Source organism: Callospermophilus lateralis, chromosome 16 (genome assembly GCF_048772815.1).
Source record: "Callospermophilus lateralis isolate mCalLat2 chromosome 16, mCalLat2.hap1, whole genome shotgun sequence".
NCBI classification, from domain to species: domain Eukaryota; kingdom Metazoa; phylum Chordata; class Mammalia; order Rodentia; family Sciuridae; genus Callospermophilus; species Callospermophilus lateralis.
This window is the reverse complement of record NC_135320.1, coordinates 11,352,767-11,365,038: the sequence shown is the minus strand read 5'-3', so window position 1 is coordinate 11,365,038 and position 12,272 is coordinate 11,352,767. Positions and strand designations below refer to the sequence as shown.

Here is a 12,272-nt window from a genome sequence, read left to right as displayed (position 1 = left end):
CACCACACTATCTATAAGATACCAGCTAGCTTCCATATGGAAACTAGCTGGTATCTTGTGATTGAATCTTGGCATCCAGCCAATATTGAGTGGATTAGTTATCTGTCATTGGATAATAAGTCATTCTAAAATGTATTCAGTCACTGGACCCTGAGCCATATCCCAAGCCTTATTTTGTATTTTATTTAAAGAAAGAGTCTCACTGAGTTACTTAGCACCTCGTCTTTGCTGAAGCTGGAATTAAACTCATGATCCTCCTGCTTCAGCCTTCCAAGATACTGTGATTACAGAAGTGCACCATTGCACTCAGCTCTGTTCACATATTTAATGCCAGCATTCCCTCTTTGCCTTGTCAACTATTTTCTTTTTTACATTTTAAATGAATGCAGTATTTCTAATTTTTCTCCAAGAACTGGATGGCAGTTTAAAGATTTTGCTTTCTCTTTGTGAGCATTTCACATGAGAGAAAAGCAGACAAGTGTAACTTGACAGTTTGAAAAATAAGAAAATGTGTCTCTGTTCTCTGTCTTCCCAGGATACCTTATCACAATATCTGATTTGAAATTCCTCCTTTTAGAATTTCCTGTGGGATGTGTCCTCATTCTAACCTCCCATTTTGTCCTACTTGTGGGTTTCATAACTGCCTAACAAAAGGTTTGAACAGCCACCATGTCTAAAGTCTGTTGGAGTGTCTAGTAAATATCATTCCTTAGGTCTTTTCCCTCTAGAGAGCAGTATAAAGTATGAAGTGAAGGCACTCCAGGGAGTCTCTGATAGCCCTTCAGCTGGCAAGGATCTTTTAGTGATACAGGGCTGGGACACTCTGAAAAATTGAGGTAGTGTGAAGACCACCCCCTTCAAATGCAGATTTTTTTTTTTCAATCAAGACATAAGTTTCCAAACTTATCAGTCAGAGTGGCAGGCAATGAGTTTATTAGAAGTGATGTGAAGGAGGAACAAGGTGACACTCTGATAGAAGAAAGTATGTTCTCTCTGAAAAGAAAATAGCATGGCTCTCTTGCACTCCAGTTTTTTTTTTTGAAGATCTTAAAAAAGATTCCAAAGAGTCCTGCCCAGGTACAGTTCTTGACTTGGGACTGACAGCAGGATAACATCAAACTCTCAAGTATCTTCTGCCATGACAACTTTAGGTTAATTAGGCTCATGTTCACCCTCTCTAATTGAATTCTTAAGCATAAACTCACACAGAATTTATGGTAGTAGGAATTATCTTTATTTCTCTTGAGTTCCAGAATCTGGTCTATAGCAGGCTCACAAAAGTCTTCACTTCAGGATAACTTAAGTTGCTCTTATGAACATTATTTTGAAACTGCATTTCTTCTGCAGATAACAGTTTGTTAAGGAATGTGACACATCCTGTCCAGTTAAGCCAGAATTTTCTTGGAAAATAAAGCATGGGGTCAATATGTTGGCCCTATTTATTTATGTTACTACATGTTGAAAACAGATCTAGTCTACCACTGAGCTACATCACCAGACCTTTTTTTTTATATATTTTATTTAAAGATAAGGCCTCGCTGATTTGGTTAGTGCCTCACTGTTAAGTTGCGGGTCTGGCTTTACATTTATGATTCTCCTGCCACACCCTCCCAAGCTACTGGGAATACAGGCATGTGGCACCATGTGCAACCTACCATTTATCTTAAAGGTACTTCAGTTCTTTTACCAGGTTCTGTGAATAATACTACAGTGAAAATGGAACTGCAGTGTTTTCTATGATGTAATGACTCCAATAGTTTTTTAGATACATACCCAGAATTACTACTACTAAATCATCTGGCATTTTTATTTTAACTTTTTGAAGAATACAAATATCATTTTCAAAATACATTTATTCAATTTATATTCTCACTAACACTTTTACAACTGAGTTTTCATATCCATGCTCATATGCTCTGGGGTACTTACTATCTTTCAGATGATTATTTTTTACTTTGAAATATTTTACTTATTTATTTATTAGTCATAGATAGACAAATTACTTTTATTTATTTTTATGTGGTACTGATGCTAAATACAGTGCCTCCTATGTGCTGGGCAAGCACTCTAAACTGAGCCAGAACCCCAATCCTTATCTTTCAAATTTGTATCATAGGCATTCTGACAACACTGCACAAGGTGCAGAAAATTTTTCATTTGACTGATGCATTTTTTTTTTAAAGAGAGAGAGAGAGAGAGAGAGAGAGAGAGAGAGAATTTTTTAATATTTATTTTTTAGTTTTAGGCGGACACAACATCTTTATTTGTATGTGGTGCTGAGGATCGAACCCGGGCCGCATGCATGCCAGGCGAGCGCGCTACCACTTGAGCCACATCCCCAGCCCTGCATTAAATTTTTGATGCAAGTGTATTAGATTCCAGACTATCAAGTAGCCAGAGGAAGAGTGTGCTATAAATATTTTCTGTGATGAAACAGGAATTTCTAACACTTTGCCTACACTACTGCTGAAAATTTTACTCCTTGGAAGTAGTTTAAAACAATGAAAATCCAATTGTTTGCAATAAATGAAGTTTTACACATGCTCAGTCTCTATTGCTTATAGAATTTGGAAGTTTAGGATACACTCCCTTGAACCGAAGTTGCTAATGTTAGACACTAAGTGCATGGAGAAACTTATTCTGGAAAAAAACTTGTAGGCATGGTATTATTACTGGGGTGAACAAGGTTAGGTCAGGGATCAGAAAGTGCTCAAATCTTTTGTATGTTTGTTTATTTTTTTGTTTTGTTTTTGTTTTTGTCTCCAAAAGACTAAAAAGTTTTAATGACTGGCAACACATTACAGTAACTTTTAAAATGCTAAAAATAAAATACTGCTTAATTAGTTTTGTTATGACTGGCTGTAAATTATAAAAACACAAGTAAAATCACATTTTCTGAAATAACAGTAAACAAACAAGAAATACACCAAATGTCAAAAATGTCTTTTGGGTCTAACATTCCTGAAACTAGTAAAAATAGTGATAGATATCTCCCCATAGATCATTAAATATAAAAACAATTTATAAAACACATTAGAATTTTATTGCTTGAAGAATACAGCTTATGAAATCACAAGAATGTCAAAATGAAAAGTCATAGGCTTCAAACATGTAATACATTATCAGATGCAGTAAAATATTAATTAACCTGAACTCTGCATCAGAAAGAAAAAGGAACAGAAAAATATCTAAGTTGTTTACTTGAGAAATAAATACACTCCAAAAAAAGAAAAAAAAAAAAAAAAAGCTTAAGGATGTTACAGTACAAATTGGAAAAGCCAATACTTATTAACTTATTATTTCTCTAGACAAGACTACCTTTGGTACTTAAACTTTTTAAAAAAACAATTCCATCTCATCCAAACTTACTTTATGGATATGACATCCAGGAAGTAATTTGAAGTAACTTCAACTTAAAACATTTAGCAAAATTATTAACCTTTTTCTTATATGAGGGAAGTGTATTTGGTAACTATATATCAATATTTCCCTTTTACTGAAATGCAAAACATTATTAAAACACCTAATACTTATAAACTTTATTTATTTAGCTCTCCAATTAAAATTGGAATCATGACAGCTAGAATCTATTTTTGGGATTGGGGAATATAGAAATTTAAATGATTAGAAAGTGCTCAAATCTTACAAAGTCTATCAGCAGATTGCTTAATTTTCCCTTTTGTACCCATAATTGAATCAAAAGAGAAGCAATTCTTCCAGCAAAAGAAGTTAGCAAAACCATTGGCAAATCTCTTCTTGGAACAAACTGACACCTTTGATATGTAATTTCTCTGCCCTGACTTCAGGTTGTGATTCAAATGAAAAGACACCAAGTAGAAGACTACCACTTTGTCATTTTTATACTTATATATCACTTCTTCTCTAACCAATGGATAAATTAAGATGAAAATGACAGAAAATTATAAAGTCAGCTTATATATAATCTTAATCTCCCCTAATTTAAGGTGACCCCTGACTTTGAGGAGATATTTCTCAAATATATAGCACTTCACTCATCAGCTCAAATGCCAGGTGTACCCTAGCCTTTTCTACTCATTTGATTGAGGAATTCTTTCAATTGTTCAATGAATCTAAATCTCAGAACTCATCTATGACTTTGTCAAAGAAGGACCCATAACATGAGTAGATGTGTATTCAATGTATCAGTAGAGAAAGGGAGGGTTAGGAGCCTCTTATTCTCCTATATTTCCGTTATGGTTCAGTTGTGAGGTGTCCTCCAAAAGCTCACATGTGAGACAATGTAGGAAGGTTTGGAGAAGAAATAATTGGGTCATAGTCATAACCTCATCAGTGAATGAGTCCCTGAATAAATTAACTGTGTGGTAACTGAAGTGATAGTGTGTGGCTGAAGGAAGTGGGAATTGGGGATGTGGCTTTGGAGTATAAATCTGTATATTTCCCCAAAACAAAATCTGTCTCTATTTTGTGATCACCATGTATGTTGCTTCCCTCTGCCATACACTTCTGCCATGATGTTCTGCCTCACCTTGAGCCCTGAGAAATGGAGCAGTCTTTTATAGACAAAGACCTCTGAAACCCTAAGCCTGCAAATAAACTTTTATTCCTCTATAATTTCTCTGGTCAATATCTTTAGTAACATTGGTGAAAAAGGTTGAATAAAACAACTTCTAACTTTATCTCATCTTAATATCTGCTTTTTGTAATGAGTTTGAACCCACTACCTTACACTGCACACACACTCTGAGGGAACTATGACCCCATCTAACTTTAGATTGTATTGTATTATCCATTTATTTCTAGTGTTATTTTTGGTATGGATAGGCTTAGAGCATCCTATTGCTCTTAACAATACAAAAATTACATGCATATGGATTCCTCTTTGTGTTTTGCTCATACTATGATTCCTTGGTCTTTATTATTGTTTTATAATTTTATGATATACATCGGTGTCTTTTAATGACACTACTAGCTCATTTGCTTCTCTGAAGCAGATCTCTTTTTTTTCCTTTAGTCTCTTCCTTTTAAAAGGGAAGAAGGTTGAAATTTCTTTGTTAATGTTTTTTTCTTAGTTGTAGTTGTACACAATACCTTTATTTTATTTATTTATTTTTAAGTGGTGCTGATGATTGAACCCAGTGCCTCACATGTGCTAGGTGACCACTCTACCACCAAGCCATAACCCCAGCCCCACATGCTAAAATTTTGATGAAAAATATTACAGATTACATTCAGGAAACACTCCCTCTGGCAAAATGCCAGGCGCCATCTTGACTTGTTTACAGACCCTAACAGACAATGAAAAATGAAAGTTTCTACTGCTGAGGTGTAGAAAATTACCATTATTTCTAAAGAAAACTCTTGGAATTTTAGGGTACCTGTGTGACACAAAACAAAGTGTTTATAATCGTGCTTAATACAACATGGAGATTTCTTATTGGTTGACTGCTTTATCTAGTTTATGTTAATTAAGATAAGCTGTGTGGAATGTATATATACCCCTCCTGTCCTACAATAAAGGGCTCCCAATTCTACTGTATCAATGTACACAAATTGTTCCTCACCCCCCCACCCCCACCCCCCCCACCCCCGTTATTTTGCTGCAGCCAGACTGCCGCAATTGTCTAATTGTAAAGCTTTTTCTTTTAAAGTTTCTCTATTTAGGGCTGGGATTAGGGCTGGTAGAGTGCTCACTTAGCACATGTGAGGCACTGAGTTTGATCCTAAGCACCACATTAAAAAAATAAAATATAGACATTGTGTCCACCTACAACTAAAAAATAAATAAAAAACAAGATTATCTCTTTAGTTTCACAGGTCTATTTATAATATTATTAAATGTACACTGATTTCTCTAAGTTTATAACATACAAAAAATTGTAGCATAGTGATCCTTTACTCAGTGATGGGCATTATATACAAAAACAGCTAGAATATTGTAGAGCCTAGGATTGTAGTAATCTACAATCTAAATGTTAGTGCACAGTTATGATGTTTGCAAAAATGGCAAAATCACTTTGAGTGCATTTCTTAGAGTGTACGCCTGCCATCTGATGAGGTGTTTTTGTACACATACTATACATTACAATAAGATATAATTTTATATGGCTATTATATCTCAGATTTACCAGAGCATACTTGCAGTTTTATTTGTCTATCAAAGCACAAACATTTGACACTACTGACACATTAATGCCCATTACTGGGATTAGTTTATTTTGAATATTTTATTATTATTATTATTTTTTTTTTTGGCAAGGTAATGTACTCATTTAGAGAATGACAATACAAAATTCCCTTTCCTCCCCAAATGTGCACAGACTAGGCAACGGCATTTTCACTTGGTGCTCATGAAGCAGGATGGCAGCCTGTACTGAAGGTATCATCTTCCTGAACCATGTTCACTCCATTTATGAGCACTTGCCATTCATGCACCAAGGGATTATATGGGTTGCCTTTCCTATCCTCTACTATCCCCCCTTCCCTCCCCTCCCATCTTCTCTCTCTAACCCATCTAATGTAATTCATTTCTCTTCCTTGTTTTTTTTTCCCTTTCCCCTCACTTCCTCTTATACATAATTTTGTATAACAATGAGGGTCTCCTTCCATTTCCATGCAATTTCCCTTCTCTCTCCCTTTCCCTCCCCCCTCTCATCCCTATTTAATGGTGATCTTCTTCTCATGCTCTTCTTCCCTGTTCCATTCTTCGTTGCCCTCCTTATATCAAAGAAGACATTTGGCATATATATCTGGCTAGTTTAGTTCTTGATGTCAGATGGAGAGACATTTCTCTTTAACAGCAGTCAGCCACTGCAGGACTTGGGTGGTCTCCATATGGAACAAGTCTCCACCTTGAATCCTTTGTTATTTTGGGGAAGTTTGAGTTTCCTGATGGGCCAGTCCAGGTGGTGAGTTCATTCCTATGGCAAAGGAGGTGGGGCCTATGCCGCACAATCTCCCATAACATGATGAGTAATAAGCTCAACTTGTTTAACTAGGTTCATTGCTGCATCCTTGTCCAAGGGCACTGGAACCTTTCCAATTTTAGAGGCTGAAGCGCTGAGTAAGGAATTTAAGTCTTCAAACTTCACAGTCACTAAAACTTTTCAGTCCCTCTGAATTCCTGGTCTGCACCATCCTTGCTGGGATCTTACATCACCTGGCCGAGGGTAGAGCAGAAGCTATTATTATTATTATTTATTATTATTAATTTTGGGGATTGAACTCAAGGGCACTCAACCCCTGAGTGACATCCCCAGCCCTTTTTTGCATTTTATAGAGACAGGCTTTCAGTGAGTTGCTTAGTGTCTCACTTTTGCTGAAGCCGGCTTTAAACCTGTGATCCTTCTGCTTCACCCACCTTGTTAGTTCACAAGATTCTTATCCTCTTTCTTCTTTGGCATTGAGGCCCTGCTAACCCCACATGGTGTCCATTGTTGGACTCAGCAGTTTTAGGTGTGCTTCCTCTAACCTTTTAACATCATTGTCAATAGATCCAAGATCCTAAACTAGATAGTTCTTAATACAGTTTCTCATTTTGACTTCTTGGTGTTCAAGTTCATGAAGAACTTGGAAAGTGTTCAATGGATAAATAAAAATGATCTAAAATTATATTTTATAAGCATTTTTTCAGAGGAGTATTGGTCACCCTTCTTTGATTCATTCTCACATTTTTTAGGTATCACTTTCAAAGATTTTCTTACCATAAGGTTGTTTAGATACTTGTGAGACATCAATTTCATGGGTATCTATGTATGCTCTAAAATTATGTGCCAAATTTAGCTGGAAAGTTCTCAAAGACCAAATCCTCAAGGTCAAAATGAGTTTTCATTCTATAGCTTTTCTCATTTTTTAATTTTTTTATCTTTCTTGGAAGATGCTTACCTTTCTCTATAAGATAATGCTGGTGCTACCTTAATTTAGAATTTATTATTTATTCAAATAAAAGTGACAGATTGTTTTAACATTTTTATAGGTTATTTATTTTTTTCAGAAAAAGCAATAAAGTTGGAAGGGCCTTCATTTCCATAACTGCCAAAGATGGAGTGCATCCCTTGGCCACTTTGGCTCTCTGGTTAACATTTAGCAGGAAGCAAAGTATGAAAGAGATTATGCACATCATGGCACCTGAGAGGCAGAGCTAGTTGCCCAGCAGAGAAGTGCAGTATTGATCTCTATTTCTGATCCTGCTGTCCTAGCTACAGTGTCCTCTCTGTGTATCCTTCTTTATGATTACTTATAGGAGAGGAGACAAAGTTTAAATGGTTTTGTAACTGAATAAAAATGAAGGATAAAAAAGAAACACTGATCAATTGACTAAAAAATGGAGACAAAATATAATGGACAGTAGAAACAGAAAGTGAAAGATAAAAGCAGACATAAGTAAATTAGAAAGCAGAAAAAATAGAATTGATAAGAAATCAAAGAGATAGCTCTTTTAAAGTCCAGTAAGGCCAAGGGTGGTGGTGCACACCTGTTATCTAAGTGACTCAGGAGGCTGAGGCAGAATCAAAGCCAGTCTCACAATTTAGTGAGGAACTAAGCAATTTAGTGAGAACCTAAGCAATTTAGCAAGGCCCTGTGTCAAAAAAAAAAAAAAAAAAGTAAGAAGTCCTGGGGATGTGGTGCCATGGTTGAGTACCCCTGAGCTTAATCCCTGGTACCAAAACAAAACAAAAAATAAAAGAGGCAAGCCTCTATCAAGTTACATGTGAAAAAAGAAAATACAAATAAATAATGCTAGAATTAAGAAACATAGAGATGGAAGATTAAATTCAAAAGCACCCAGTGTTAACTTTTTTGCATGGTGAGAGAGAGGGATTCAATTTCATTTTGTTGCAAATGGATTTCCAGTTTTCCCAGCACCATTTGTTTTTTTCTCCAGTGCATGCTTTCAGCACCTTTGTCTAATATAAGGTAGTTGTAGTTTTGTGAGTTAGTCTCAGTGTCCTCTATCCTGTACCATTGGTCCACCAGCCTGTTTTAGTGCCAGTAACATGCTGTTTTGTTACTATTGCTCTGAAGTATAGTTTAAGATCTGGTATAGTGATACCACCTGTTTCACTCTTCCTGCTTAGAATTGCTTTAGCTATTCTGGGTCTCTTATTTTTCCAGATGAATTTCATAATTGCTTTTTCTATTTCTCATTGGGATTTTGATCAAAATTGCATTGAATCTGTATAGTGCTTTTGGTAATATGGTTATTTTAATAAAATTAATTCTGCCTATTCATAAGCAAGGTAGATCTTTCCATATTCTAAGGTCTTCTTTTATTTCTCTCTTTAGGGTTCTATAGTTTTCTTTGTATATACCTTTCATTTCTTTTGTTGATTCCTAAGTATTTTATTTATTTATTTATTTATTTTTTGAGGATATTATGAATGGGGTAGTTTCCTCATTTCCTTTTCAGAGGACTTATCACTGATATACAGGAATGCCTTTGATTTATGGGTGTTGATTTTATATCCTGCCACTTTGCTGAATTCATTTACTAGTTCTAAAAGTTTTTTGGTAGAGTTTTTTTGGGTCTTCTAGTTATAGAATTATATCATCAGCAAATAGTGCTAGTTTAAGTTCTTCTTTTCCTATAATTATTCCTTTAATTTCTTTCATCTAATTGCTCTGGCCAGTGTTTCAAGAACTATGTTGAATAGAAGTAGTGAGAGAGGGCATCCCTGTCGTGTTCCAGATTTTAGAGGGAATGCCTTCAGTTTTTCTTCATTTAGAATGATGCTGGCCTGAGGCTTAACATAGATAGCTTTTACAATGTTGAGGTAAGTTCCTGTTGTCCCTAGTTTTTCTAGTGTTTTGAACATAAAGCATTGCTGTATTTTGTCAAATGCTTTATCTGCATCTATTGAGATGATCATGTGGTTCTTATCTTTAAATCTATTGATGTGATGAAGTTAACTCAAAATGGATCAAGGATCTAGGAATTAAACCAGAGACTCTGCGTCTAATAGAAGAAAAAGTAGGCCCTAATCTCCATCATGTGGGGTTAGGCCCCAATTTCCTTAATAAGACATTTATAGCACAAGAATTAAAACCAAGAATCAACAAATGGGATGAATTAAAACTAAAAAGTTCTTTTTTTTTTTTTTTTTCCTCAGCAAGAGAAATAATATGTGAGGTGAATAGGGAGTCTACATACTGGGAACAAATTTTTACCCCTCACACATCATATAGAGCTCTAATCCCTAGGGTATACAAAGAACTCAAAAAGCTATAAACCAAAAATCAAATAACCCAATCAACAAATGGGCCAAGGACCTGAACAGACATTTCTCAGAATAGAATATACAATCAATCAACAAATATATAAAAAAAAATACTCATCATCTCTAGCAATCAGAGATATGGAAATTAAAACTACTCTAAAACACCATCTCACTCCAGTAAGAATGGCAGCCATGATGAAGACAAACAACAAGTGCTGGCGAGGATGTGGAGGAAAAAGGTACACTCATACACTGCTGGTGGGACTGCAAATTTGTGCAGCCAATTTGAAAAGCAGTATGGAGATTCCTTGGAAATCTGGGAATGGAACCATCATTTGACCCAGCTATTCCTCTTCTTGGACTATACCCCAAAAACCTAAAAATATCATACTACAGAGACACAGCCACATCAATGTTTACAGCAGCACAATTCACAATAGCTAGACTGTGGAGGCAACCTAGATGCCCTTCAATGGATGAATGGATAAAAAAAAAAATGTGGCATATATACACAATGGAATATTACTCAGCACTAAAAAAATTATAAGATCATGCATTAGAGCAGGTTATGCTAAGTGAAGTTAAGCAATCCCAAAAATACAAATGCCGGATGTCTTCTCTGATATAAGGGGGGTGACTCAAAATGGGGAAGAGAGGAAGAGCATGAAAAGAAGATTTCCTCTACATAGGGAAGAGGGGTGGAAGGGAATGGGAGGGAGAAAGGGAATTGCATGAATGGTGGAAGGAGACCCTCATTATTATACAAAATACATGTACGAAAATGTGAGAAAAAAAGAATAGCATTACCCTAGATTAGGTAGAGAGAAGTGATGGGAGGGGTTGGGGAGATATGAAGGATAGTAGAATGAACCAGACATCATTATTACTGTGTGTTGATTCTGCAACCTGTATACTCAGAAAAATGAGAAATTATATCCCATCTGATTCAAATATATGATATGTCAAGATCTTTGTACTGTCATGGTAACTAAGAATTTTTTTTTTTTTTTTTAAAGCACCCAGTGGCTTCAGAGGCTGAGGCAGGAGGATTGTGAGTTCAAAGCCAGCCTCAGCAACTTAGCAAGGCCCTAAGTTACTAAGCAAGACCCTATCTCTAAATAAAATATAAAAAAGGGGTGGGGATGTGGCTTGCTGGTTAAGTGCCCCTGGGTTCAATCCAAAGTACCAAAAAAGAAAAGAAAAAGAAAGCATACTTGGTTTAAATTTATGAAAATAAAATAAGGCAAAGCCATCTGCTCAAGAAGAGATAGAAAAATCTGATGAGACTAAAAGCCATAGAAGAAACTCATAAAGAACTCCCTACCACTTCCATGAGAGAGAGATTCAGATGTTTTGGGGATGGGTGGACAAATTCAGTCACACATTAAGGTAAGAGGCACTTTCTATATAATTTAATTGGCTTCAGGCTATATAAATGTTTAAGTGTTCCAATTAATTTTACCAAGGGTCCCAGTCCTGATAATCTGAAACTAACGAGAGAGAGAGAAGGGAAAACAAGGGTGCTACTGGTCCAGCAGATTCAGGGATAGTGAGATGGGTTAAATACTGTACCCACAGTTGTGAATTTCTGAACCATGCTCAGGACAAGAGAAAAAAATATGAATATTGAGAAGGGCACAAAGTTATCATTGTACTACCTGTAATATTCAAAAGTATCAGCTGAAAAAGTATTAATAGTGAGTGAGTTCCACAAGATGGTCAGTTATAAAACTCTATAAATGTTCAGAGCAGGATAGCGAGGGCAGGGCAGAGGAGGAGAGCTCTGTCACGATGTGCAGTAATTATAAACAGCTTCAAATTAACTGGGCAAGTTAATTGCTTGATCTTTATGGAGTGAACTATAAAATATGACTGAAGAACATGAAAAACACCTTCAACAAATGACAAAACACACTAATTTCCTAATATTGTAAGGATGCCCTTTATTTCCAGAATAACATAAATGTAACATAATTCCAAGAAAAATCTAAACAACATTTAAAAAAAAATTGACAAAAGGAATATTGAATATTCATGTAGAAGAATAAATGCGTAAGGATGGCCAGTTAGCCAATA

At 35.7% G+C, this 12,272-nt stretch overlaps 1 protein-coding gene across 2 annotated transcripts in view; it reads right to left on the bottom strand.

Annotated features, from left to right (window-relative positions):
• The window catches only part of LOC143381772 (uncharacterized), an 83,149-nt gene that overhangs the window by 47,960 nt on the left and 22,917 nt on the right, over positions 1-12,272 (bottom strand). Inside the window, exon 3 of one of the 2 annotated variants that reach the window (XR_013088890.1) lies at positions 6,192-7,138. The exons of the other annotated variant lie outside the window; for it this stretch is intronic. The gene's annotated coding sequence lies outside the window, so the exon portion shown is untranslated. Of the gene's footprint in view, positions 1-6,191; positions 7,139-12,272 lie in introns of those variants that run through there. 2 annotated transcript variants of the gene reach the window in all.